This window comes from Orycteropus afer, unplaced genomic scaffold (assembly GCF_000298275.1).
Source record: "Orycteropus afer afer isolate SDZICR_OR568_19922 unplaced genomic scaffold, OryAfe1.0 scaffold00039, whole genome shotgun sequence".
Classification (NCBI taxonomy): domain Eukaryota; kingdom Metazoa; phylum Chordata; class Mammalia; order Tubulidentata; family Orycteropodidae; genus Orycteropus; species Orycteropus afer.
Window position 1 is genome coordinate 16,363,622 of NW_006921626.1, and position 12,531 is coordinate 16,376,152.

The following is a 12,531-nucleotide window of genomic DNA, read 5'->3' on the forward strand; positions in this document are numbered from 1 at the left end:
CTGAAGGACATTATGCTGAGTGAAATAAGTTGGTTGCAGAAGGACAAATATTGTATGAGCCCATTATCGGAAAAAGTCAAGGAAGGGTTTTCTTGCGGAAGGGAACTCACTTTGTAGGTTACCAGGGATGAGAGGGAAGGTGAGGGAAAATTTTGGACTAGTTGGGGGCCAGTTGCTGATTTGAGTAAGGGAAGGGATAGCATGGAAAGAGTCTGTGTCCAGCATGATAACACTGGGGAAAGAAAGACACCAAAACATGCACATAAGATATAGACAACAGAGGCAAATACTAGTACACGCACAATACTGCATCACCACTAACACCAAACACCAGGTTACAGATAAATGCATAGACAACTGAGAAGATCAGATGGGGGTTGGCAAGCAGGAATGTACCCTAGACCAATGATAGATTTAGCTGAAGATAATCTTGCATAGCTACTAGTGATACAAAATAATCACAATCATTACAGAAGACAGAATCGGAGTAACCCCTCAGAGACAACCAAACACCTTGGGAGAGAGAACCACAGGACCTGCTGACTCAGGACCATAGTACTGGGGGACACCAGGCTCAACTGGAACAACATAGTACATAAAAATCTTGTTCTACAACCTACTTTGGTGAATAGCATCTGGGGTCTTAAAAGCTTCTAAGAGGCAGCTAATGGTCTCCTCTTGTCTGAAGCAAAGAAGAGTGAAGAAAATCAAGGGCATTTGGAAACAACTAGTCCAAGGATATGATGGACCTCGAGACCAGAAGAACTTGATGATGCCTGGCTCTGAATGCCAACTACTCAAAAAGGAATCAAAACTGGAGATCCTGGATATAGTGGGAGGAAAAATGTGGAACAAAATTCAAAAACACAGTAATGACCAGAATTATTGGTGTGAGCCCAAAGACTATGGCCCTGAGATACCCTTCAGGCCTGGGACAGGACTCACTCCCAAGGACTGGTCCTCAGCCCAACAGTAGAATGACTTACATGCAGAACACCCAACTCAGGGCAATGCACCCACCATCTATACAGAGATACACCCCTTGGAGCAATCGGGCAAGGGCACCATAGGGGCAACAGTCACATGGAGGGTAAGCTGGATAGACAGGAGTGCATAGCTAAGAAGGGCATAGGGAAGAGGGGTCACAGGGAAGGGAGAGGTGGAGAATGGGTTATTGTTTTGGTAACCTAGTGCCACTCTGACAGGAATATACCACAAATGGGATGCTTGAACAAACAGGAGTTTATTCTCTCACAAATTTGGAGGTTTTAAGTCCGAGTTCAAAGTGCCAGGCTGTAGGGGCTGGGTGAAAGCCCTTCAACCTTGGGCTTCAGCTCTGCCTCCTGCTCCCAGCCCCCTGAAGCTGGAGGTTTTTCTTCACTCAGATAGCTGCTGGCTGCTGAGGCTGACAAGCCCAAGGTTGACAAGTAAAAAGGCACAGTCCCAATGTTACCAAACACATGACAGGCCACTAATTCAAGACCAGATAAAGTCCCAATATAGACAGGGCATGATAGGTTGTTGAACAATAACGTGGCTACATGTGGGGTTCAAGTATGCCAAAAGGCTAGAGACCAATCCCAAAGCTTCTCTTTATATAATAGAAGCAGCCCACAACCCTAAAGCAGCAACTCAGATGCTCATGGCTGATTCCACCATGGAGCTGATTGCCAGTCTCATCATGGGAAATAACTACTTCCAGTTGCCAGCCACTCAACCAGGCCCAGCCAAGTTGACAACAAATAACCTTAACTACCATGGTTATGGTTGGGATAGTAATTGGGGCATGAAATCAAATGTACCCAAACTGTTGAATGTAAAACAAATTTTGCTCTATACATGTGCACCCAAAGCACAATTAAAAAAAAGAAAAGTAAACAGTAGATGTGAAATGCTATCTTATTATGACTTAATTTGTATTCCCCTAATGAATAATGATGTTGAGCATCTTTTCAAACGCTTTTTGGCCATTTATTCTTTTTTGGAGAAATGTTTATTCAAGTCCTTTGCCCATTTTTAGTTGGGTTATTTGTCTTTCTGTTGTTGGATTGTGTTCTTGTTATGTACTGTTGAGTTGAACTCGACTCTCCTTGGGTTTCCAAGGCAGTATCACTACGGAAATAGATTGCCCACCCTTCCTTCCGAGGAGTGGCTGGTGGGTTTGAACCATCAGCCTTCTACTTAGCAGTCAAGTGCTTTAGGCACTACACCACCAGAGCTCCTATTGTTGGATTGTAGAAGATCTTTATATATTCTGGATATCAAACACTTACTAGATACATGATTTCCAAATATTTTCTCCCATTCTGTAGGTTATCTTTTCACTTTCTTGATAATGTCTTTTGATGCACAAAAGTTTTTTATTTTGATGAAAACCAATTTATCTGTTTTGTCTTTTGTTGCTCATTCTCTCACATTTTTTCTCTTTGCCTCTCAGCATCATCTTCAATTCACTAATTTTCTCTTTGACCATTCTAGTACAAAGCTTATCTCATCTACTGAGTTTTTATTTTAATGACTATATTTTTCATTACCAAAATTTCTAGTATTTCTTTTCAATATCTGTATCTATTCTGGGAGCTCTGGTGGCATAGCGCCTACGGCATTTGACTGGTAACTGGAAGGCTGGCGGTTTAAACCCACCAGCCCCTCCTTGGAAGGAAGGTTGGGCAATCTACTTCCATAGTGATACTGCCTTGGAAACCCAAGGAGGGGTCACTATGAGTTGGATCCAACCCGAGGGCAGTGGGTTTATATCTTTTCTGATTGCATTTATGCTGTCTTTTTTTTTTTTTTTTTAAATGGGAGTTACCCCTTCATATATCTCTTTCAGCGTTCTAAATATATTTACATCTTTTGTCAGATTATTCTTAATTTTAAAATCGTGTTGGCTGTCTTTCTTAACACTGGATTTTGGTAGTGGTGCTCATTTTGAGACTAGGTTTGTGTTTTCTCTGTCTCACTCTTTCTCTTTTTTCCTGTACTCCCAGTGTGCTTGCCCCTCCCTATCTAGTGGTTTTGTGATTCTCTTCATTCTTCATATGGCTCCCTGGGCCCCAGTTCAAACTCAGATCTTCTAACTGTTCGCAGATCCTACCCACAACAATATTGAGGCTAGCACACATCCAGGCACTAAGCCAGGGAGTGGACTGCTTCATTTCCTAGTCAAAAGGTTAGGTCTGTGTCCTCTCTCTTCCCTAAGTCATCCACCGCTTGCAAAAAAAAGCTGTAGCTCCAGAAGGAAATAGCTTCTACGTCATCCTCCTTTCGCAAGTGGGAGGAGCCTGTCCCTGCCTCTGGCTTCAAGCAGTGAGCCTGGCTTCAGTCTCCCATCTCGGCATGGAACCCTTTTATTCCAATTTGCACTGTAAGAGCCAAAGTCTAGCTAATATTGTTCTAGACCAGAACCCAGTAAGCTTGTGGCTTCAGCTCAGCTCTCAGGTTTGGGTTTCTGTCTCAGTTCTAGTACATAGAAGTGTTTATTTTGCTTTTAACCTTTGATAAATTTTATTTATCATTGCTACCTGTTTGGAGTAAAGGTGTGTCAAAGAATAAACTTTCAGAGCTGTCTGGACTAGGTTTTCACGCTGAATTTTTCTGTAAATTGAAGATTCTGCAAAGTATTTAGTTCAATCTTTAGTTTGCCTTCAGATGACAGCAGGATTTAGACTGTGACTATATATGTATTAAAAACAAAAACAAAAACCTCACTGCCACCGAGTCGGATCTGACTCATAGCGAGCTCTCCTTGGGTTTCCAAGGGAGTATCTCTATGGAAGTAGATTGCCCAACCTTCCTTCTGAGGAGTGGCTGGAGGGTTTGAACCACCAGCCTTCTGGTTAGCAGTCAAATGCCTTAGGCACTACACCACCAAAGCTCCTGACTGACTATATGTCACAACTAAAATAGTATCAAAACCATAGTTATTTTAATGATTTTATCTTGACACCCAATTCTCTAGTAACTAGCTTGACTATTAAATAATCTAATTCAGTTATCATAATATTGAAAACATCAAATTAAACTTTCCACCTGCCAGTTAATTTTTTTATCTACACTTTCATAGATAACAAGTGTTTAAAATGAAAAGAAATATGGAGAAAATATCATCTCTTAGCCTCTGAACTCTGGAATCTTTTAATGATTGTTTTTGCCAAGTAAATAAACCCAGGATTAAATGAAATGTGGTCTACTGCTTATTCTTCCTGGAATTTCTAGCAGCCAACTCAAAATTATAGCATCTCAGAGTTGGAAGAAATTCTTCATATGACCACACTAAATTCTTTCCTGTTGGTTTGCATCAAATTTGGCTGACTGTAGAGTCCTGTGGCAAAGGTAAAGGACCACTTCAAAGAAGTTCAGACACCCTGCTGGTTCCTTTGAAAATAATTCATTTTCATGAAGAAATGCTCTGAAAACTTTCTGATGGGATCAGAGAGAGAGAGAGAAGAGAAGCCCATTTTCCCCCACCACTGTGTTACAAATGGAGTTATATTGCTCGTGGTATGCTGGCATGAACTGGCAACAGTTCACCAACATGGCAAACATGGCAAAAAAAGTGCCATGTTCTGGTGAACTTCAGTGGTATATACCACCAAGGCTGATGTCAAGCTACCGATGTGTTGTCCTTGAATGCAGAATTAACAAGAGATGCCCACAATAGGTTCTCTGGCTCCATAGGAGCCGACTTCAGCATGCTACTTTGATAATGCCAAATCCAATAAATATTTTACAGACCTCAACCTCTCAGCAGTATTCAGCATAGTTGCTTGAACCATTATTGAAACACTCTCTCCTCGGCCCCCGTCACATGCTGTCCTCTCCTCCCTTCCATTCTCCAACTAATCTATGTTCCATTGCCAGCTCCTCCTCCTTTCCTCTGCCTCTGTGTATCAGAGCTATTCAGCAGTCCATCTAGAGTCTATTTCTTTTTCTACATTCTTCCCCTGGGTGATCTCATTCAGTCCTGTGGCTTTAAATATCACGGAAATGCTGTTAACTCCTATACCATATTTTTATCTCCAGACCAGACCTTTTTTTCTGAGCCGCAGGCTTGTATATCCAACTGCCTACTTGGATATCTCAGAAGCAACTCAAACTTCACTTGTCCAAAACTGAACTCTTGATCTTCCTCCTCCCATCTTATTATCTAATTAAATGGAACAACCATCTGTTCATTTGTTAAAGTCGCAAAGCTAAGAGTCATCTTTGTAAATTCCCTCTTCTTTTCTCATTACAGCTAACCTATTACCAACTTAGGATTTCTTTTTCAAAATATGTCTCAAATCTATCTCCATCTCTTCATCACCAAGCCCCTATTGTCTTTCAGACTACACTGAACACCTAAGCAAGATTCCTTCCTCCTCTCTTGCCCCTTCCTCTTAGTGTTTCCCCACAGCTGCCAGAGAAAAGTTTACAACATGCTTTAAAATCTCCACTGCCTTCTCATTGCATTTAATAGGAAATGAAACATCATTACAAGGCCTACAAAGGCCTGTATGATTAAATTTCCACTTGTTTCTCCAACCTCAGTTCCTACCACTTTCCTTCTCCTTGTTCACTCTGCTCAGCCATGTGAGGTCTTTTAGGTTCTTAACACACACTCTTTCTTGTCTCACAGTCTTCCAATTTGCACTTCCTTTTGACTAAAATCCTGCCCTACTCCCCAATCCCATCTTCTACCTAAAATTCACGTGACTGACCCTTACTTATCCTTCTGTTCTCGGCCTAATTACACTTTTTCAGAGAGGCTTTTTATGGTCTAAGTAAAAATTCAGTTCTCTGTTATAGTCTCCCATGGCATCCCATACATTTTCCTCACAGTGCTTAATATAGTTGGTAATTTTAAGTATTGATCTATTTATTTAGTGTCTATCTTCCCCACTAGACCATAAGTTCCATGAATGCAATGCCTGTTGTGTTCATTGCATAACCAAGGCCAAACACATAGTAAGTGTTCAATGCATATTTGCTGAATGAAGTAATAAATGAATGAATGAAACATCAGTTTTCAGATAAACCTTTTTAGGTTCTACATTTCTGATGTGTATAAAAGGGAGATTGGAGTGGCTGTTGACAATAAGGATTTTAGAATGCTGTGACTGTGGAAAATAAATTCACAGTTCCTTTGGAGATAGCAGTGCAAAGTTGGAATAATCTACCCTGAAAGGAAGCCTAGAAAACAAACCAAGGAAAAGGATGAATTTCCCTTTTTATGATTAAAATTCAAAACCTAAGGCATTTGACTGCTAACCAGAAGGCTGGCGGTTCATACTTCTACCAAATATATATATTTTTATGAAGATAAGTGCTAAAGAAAAAGTCTAGCATAGAGGTTAGACCGCATGCCCTGGAAGTGGGGTTAATTTTGACATTTAACCAGCTGTGGGGACTTGAGCACATTTCTTAGTGTCTTGTTTTATCCATTTGTAAAACAGGGACAGTAATATTACTTCCACTACCTGTGGGTCAGTTTGTCATACTGTGACAGCAGGTGCGGTGTTGTGGTGCTGGAAGCTATGCTACTAGTATTTCAAACACCAGCAGTGTCACCCATGGTTGATAGGTATCTATGAAGTTTCCAAACTAGGTCAGACTAGAAAGAAAGGTCTGACGATCTACTTCTAAAAACTCAGGCAGTGAAAGCCTTATGGATAACAACTGACTATTGTCTGATACAGTGCTGGAAAATGAGCCCCCTAGGGTGGAAAGCACTCCAGAATCACAGTGGCTGCAACACTGGGCTCAAGCCTACCAACAACTGTGAGGATGGCACAGGACTGAGCAATGTTTCATTCTGTTGTACCTGGGATCACCATGAGCTGGAGTTGACTTGACAGCAACTAACAACAATAAATATTACCCAGTTCTTCGATTTCTCATGCATTCTACCACTGAATTCACTCTACCTTAATTAATTAATTTCCTTAATTTCTCTGAGCCTCAGAATTTTCATTTGTAAAACAGTGTGCTGGTACTTGCCTTCTTTTAAGATCCTTCTGGTGGCCAGATTCTGGTTTATTTCATACACTTTTAATTTTTTTTTTTTTTAGTTTTATTGTGATTTGGATGAAAGTTTACAAAGCAAATTCATCTTCCATACAGCAGTTCATATACACTTTGTCTCATGACATTGACTGTAATTTCCCACAGTGCACCAGCTCTCATCCCACTTTCTCCCCATAGCCATCTCTTCCCTGTGTCCTTTCCTTCTATGCACTTCTGACCCCCAAGCTGTCTCCCAGTGCATACATGTTGTTGCTGTTGTTATGTGCCGTCGAGTCGGCCCCGACTCATAGCGACCCCTCCTTGGGTTTCCGAGGCAGTATCACTACGGAAGTAGGATTGCCCAACCTTCCTTCCGAGGAGTGGCTGGTGGGTTTGAACCGCCAGCTGTCTGGTTAGCAGGCAAGTGACTTAGCCCTTCTATTCTCACATGATTTTGACTTGAAGCCATCCCTACTCTCAGGTGACGTATGCAGATGAACTGCACTGTGTAGGCTCCATGTGGTATGCCTGGGCAGGAATAGGCTATATCTGAGACCCATTCTGTAAGGAGACTGCCTGTCTGCCTTCACCAAGTACACTGAGTTTTAGAATCAACTTAGAAATAATATTTTAGAAGTACTTATGGATTTTTTTTTTTTTTCTTTTAAAGAGTAATACATGCTAGTAAGTATACTCCAAGAGGGCAGGGGCTGTATCCATCTCCCTTTTTTCTCTTTTAATTTTTTCAGTTTTTATTTTTAACCCAAGTAATATATGCACATAATTTTGAAGAAATCAAATATAATCTACAAAGCTTATTATGAAAACCAACATTTTCCTGAACCACCCTTGTTTTCTACTGCTTAGTGCTTATTTTCAACCTTTGCAGCTGATTCTTCCAGTAATTACTTCCATGTCTCTAATAACAGACTGCTGCTTTTTGATTTTTCAATTCTAGACATTATTTAATAACTTTCCACATTAGAACATGAGGCTACAGTGTTCTCTCACCATTACTGTCTTTTACTTCCATTTCATACCCACTCTCTCTCCCGCTCTCATCAAACAATATAGTTAAAACATGATTTTGACTCATTTAAAAAATCATCCATTAGAGACCAAGCAGTCAGCATTTACTCTAAAGCAAATATGAAAAGGTAAGGTGGGAGGGAAACTAGATTACTGGAAATGGAACAACCAGAATGGAATCAGAATGTTGACAAATTGTGAAAAATGTAACCAATGTCAGTGAACAATTTGTGTAGAAATTTTTTTAATGGGAACCCAATTTACTATGTAACCTTCCAGTGAAAACACAATTAAATATTATATAAATAAAGAAAGAAAAACAACATAATTTTGGTTAAATCAATTATTTATTATTCATATTATCATAACAATACTACTATATATCCTTAACAGCTGAGCCATGTAGCATACTATGCTGACTCTTTCTTTCCTTGTTATAGATGGAAGTATATCCTCCAAAAAGATATGCTGAAGTCCTAACCACTGTGCCTGTGAATATGACCTTGTTTTTCTTTTGTTATCAGTTAAACTGAACAAGGTCAGTTGGAATAGGGTAGGTCCCAACCCTAATCTCTTCTGAGTGGTGTTTTATAAAAAGGAAGTCATAACAAAGGAAGAAGACAGTATGTAAGGATCCCTCTATAAGCCATGGAATGCCAAGAAACACCTGGGGCTGTAGAAGCGGGAAGAGACAATGATGTATCTTTCCCTAGAGCTGACAAAACCAAAGCATAATCCTGCTGATGCCCTGAATTCAGACTTACAGCCTCCAGAACTGTGAGAGTATATATTTCTTTCTTTAAAGACACTCTTACTGTGATATTTTGATATGGCAGCCCTAGAAGACCAAGACATTCTTGAACAGCATTTTATTTTCCATAGAATTAGTAATAGTCTTGTTTTTTAGTCTTTTAATTTTTTTAATGTAGTTATCAACTGAATCATCTCCAATTTTTTCCCCAGTTGCATAAATTTCTTCTCAATAGAGTTAATCACATTAGTACTCTTAATTCCATCATCTTGAAGGTTTTTGTCCTGGAAACTTCTTACCCACTGCATGTGGATGGCTGCACTCTAGGTTGTCATCATAGGCTCTCCCTTAATCATCTTCCTGAGGATTCCCTGAGCTTCCTCCAGATTGGATCTTCTGTTTCATGGATTCCTATATCTTCCTCTGTTGGTTTGAATTCTTGTAAGTATAAAATTCTTGGTTTTAAATTGTTTTCCTTCAGAATTTTGAATTCTGAGCTTTGTAATATGGTTTCTAGTGAGACTGTCGAGAAGTGTGATGATATTCTGATTCCTGATTCTTTGTATATATGGCCTGTTTGTTTTATTTTGTTTTTTTTCCTCTTGTAGGTTCTTTTCTTTGTCTTACATCTTCTGAAATTTCATGTTGATATGAGTTAGCGTGATCTTATCTCCCTTCAATGTATTAGGCACTTATATGAAAACTCATATCCTTATGTTCTGGGAAATTTTTTTTTTTTTTTTTCTCACTTTTCTTTCTATTTATTTCTAACTGGTATATGGAAAATCCTGGTTTGGTTCAGAGTATTTATGTTCTGTATAGGACTAAACAATTTTGAACTTGCCCAGACTTGACCACCAAGCAGTACACTTTATAAAACAGAACCATTTGATGAATGTTAAATTTCACCCAGCTTCTACCACCATTACAGGGAAAAGGCCCCTGGGTTTGAGCTCACTTGCCATGGCCCCCACAAGCATGCATACCTTTAATGCACAATGCCAAATGGATATGGGCTGAAGTAGTTTTATTTTTATGTACAGAAAAGTCAGCTGTGTATATGAGCCTAGCTTGGTGGTGAGTTCTTCAGTCTTTGCCTTTTCCAGCTTGGCAGTGCAAGCCACAGATTTTGGGCCAAGGATGTTGCCTCCCCATTGATGGAGGATCTCAATGTATCTGTTGTTGCAATTTGTCCTGATTGCTTGTACCCACGTAGCCAGAGCCCCCTGTCTTCTGAATTCACCTGTGTGAAGGCAACAGTGGTGCGAGTTTTTCTGTGGACAAGCTGCCCTAATGGGGCCTTCCCCTTGATAATGCAGTAGGGAACCTCCATTTGATGACACAAGGCTGGCAAGAAGACAACCAGCTCAATGGGGTCCACGCCGTGTGCAATCACGACCAGCTGGGCCTTCTTGTTTTTCACCAAGGTGGTGACAGTATTAACTCCCGCTTGAAGGACAGGAGGACTTCCTTTTGTCAGCTGCTTTCTTTTCAGCCAGGGCCAACAGCCTCTGCTTCTTCTCCTATTTTATCTCTGGTCTATTCTTGTGGGCCAGCTTCAGCAGCTGAATGGCTGTCTGATGGTCCAAGGCCTGGTTGCCACTATAGCCGAATGTAGCAAGGCCATTTGACAAAGCAGGTGAGATCTCTTCTGGGTTGGATGTCCTGTCCAATGGTAAAATTCTTAGGCCTTTTCTCAAACAGGGGATTTACCACCTCTTGACCTCCTGCTTCTTGATGACAGCAGCAGCCAGGGCCACCTTCTTCCCCTTGGCCTTCTTTCCTTTTGGCACCTTGGACAGATGGACAGGAGCTTGGAAAATTTTCTTGAATGTTTCATTTTAAAATAGTATCTTCTTATTTCATGGATTTAAAATCATAACTTATCACTCTGAGGATATTGTATAGCTTTTAAAAAAGATACCATTCTCCTTGTGCCATCTCTGTTTCATTCAAGTTGTTTTTCCTGTTTCTTTGGTTTTTATCTTTAATGTTAGAGGCTTTCCCCCAAATTTCTGGTGACCCCTGAAGTATATTTATATTTAAGAAAAGCATACAAAAAACAGATTAGCATCTCTGTACATGAGTGGGGCTTATTAAAAATGGGCAATACTCTGAGGTGATCTGGCCAGGCAATTTTACTAAAGGACTCCCATGATATCAATATGCATAGGCATTTTTTAATGTGCTGGACATATACTCTAGAGAAGACTTCCACTTTCCTGGTTAGAGGAAAAGCCTAAGGCTGGTTGCCAGTAGACTAGGAGCTAAGTAGGGAGGGGAAGAGGACAGGGGGCAATAATATTCAGTGAGTGAAATTCCTCATATCTCTGCTTTTAGTCTTTTCCTTAGGTGCCTTGGAAAGATCCTGGTGTCTCCATGGGCCACCACTTCGCCCAGTGTTACTGGTATTGTAAGAGAAAACCCTACTCAAAGTTCTGCATCTGCCGAGCTGTCTCTGATGCTAAGATTTGCATCTTTGACCTGGGTTGGAAGAAGGCAAAAGTATTCACTCTGTGGACACATGGTGTCAGATGAATAGGAGCAGCTCTCCTCAGGAGCCCTGGAAGCTGCTCCTATTTGTGTCAACAAGCACATGGTGAAAAGTTGTGGCAAATGGCACCATCCCTTTCATGCCATCCACATCAACAAGATGTTGTCCTATGGGGTAGATAGGCCCCAGATGGGTGTGCAAGTACCTTTGGAAAACCCCAGGGTACAATAACCAGGCCCCACATCAGCAGTCAGCATGTCCATCCTCACCAAGCTCCAAAACACAGAGCATGTGATTGAGGCCCTATGCAGGGCCAAATTCAAGTTCCCCGGGCACCAGATGATCCATGTTTCTAAGAAGTGGGGCTTTACCAAGTTTAATGCTGATGACTTTGGAGACATCTTGACTGACAAACACCTCATCCCAGCTGATTTGTGGAGTCAAGTACATCCCCAATCCTGGCCCTTTCAACAAGTGGCTGGCCCAGTATGAAGTCCTTGGTAGCAGTGCCCTGCCTGACCTATGCTTACCCATAAACTGAACTTCCTATCTCTCCAAAACAAACCAAAAACAACTCTGCTTTTAGTATGGTGGCTCCATCCTGAACTATGCCTGGTGTTCCTTAGTCTAGAGAACATTTTCCTGGGTGAGAGAGGTAATATGGATATCTAATTGCACCCCAATAGCTTTATTGAGATATAATTCACATATCATGTAATTTATCCATTTAAAGTGTATAATTCAGTGGTTTTTAGTATTTTCACAGAGTTGTACATCCACCACCACAATCAATTTTAGAGCATTTTACAAGCACCAGCAAAACCTCATACCTCTTAGCTGTCATCCCTAAGCTTTGCATTCCTCCCAGCCCTAGCCAACCATTAATCTACTTGCTATGTCTGTAGATTTGCCTATTCTGGGCATTTCATATGTATGGTCCTTTGTGTCTGGCTTCTTTCACCTAATATAATGTTGTCAGAGTTCATCAGTGTTGTAGCATGTACCAGAACTTACTCTGCTTTTATAGCTGAGTAATATTTCTTTGTATGGATATATCAAATTTTATTTACTATACCATTGCTTTTTTTCTTTAAATTGTATTTTGTTGTTGTTGTTGAGAATATACATAGCACAACATATACCAATTCAACATGTTCAGTTTAGTGACATGATGATATTCAAGTTGTGCAACTATTCTTACCCTCCTTCTCTGAGTTGTGCTTTCCTCATTAACATTAACTCAATGCCCTCTAAGGTTCCTATCTAATCT

The 12,531-nt window shown here is 40.5% G+C and overlaps 2 pseudogenes; one reads left to right on the forward strand and one right to left on the reverse strand.

The window, feature by feature from the left end:
* Positions 1–9,672: 9,672 nt before the first annotated feature.
* LOC103193741 lies at positions 9,673–10,851 on the reverse strand (annotated as a pseudogene).
* Positions 10,852–11,146: 295 nt separating this feature from the next.
* On the forward strand, positions 11,147–11,802 carry LOC103193742 (annotated as a pseudogene).
* The last annotated feature ends 729 nt before the right edge of the window (positions 11,803–12,531 follow it).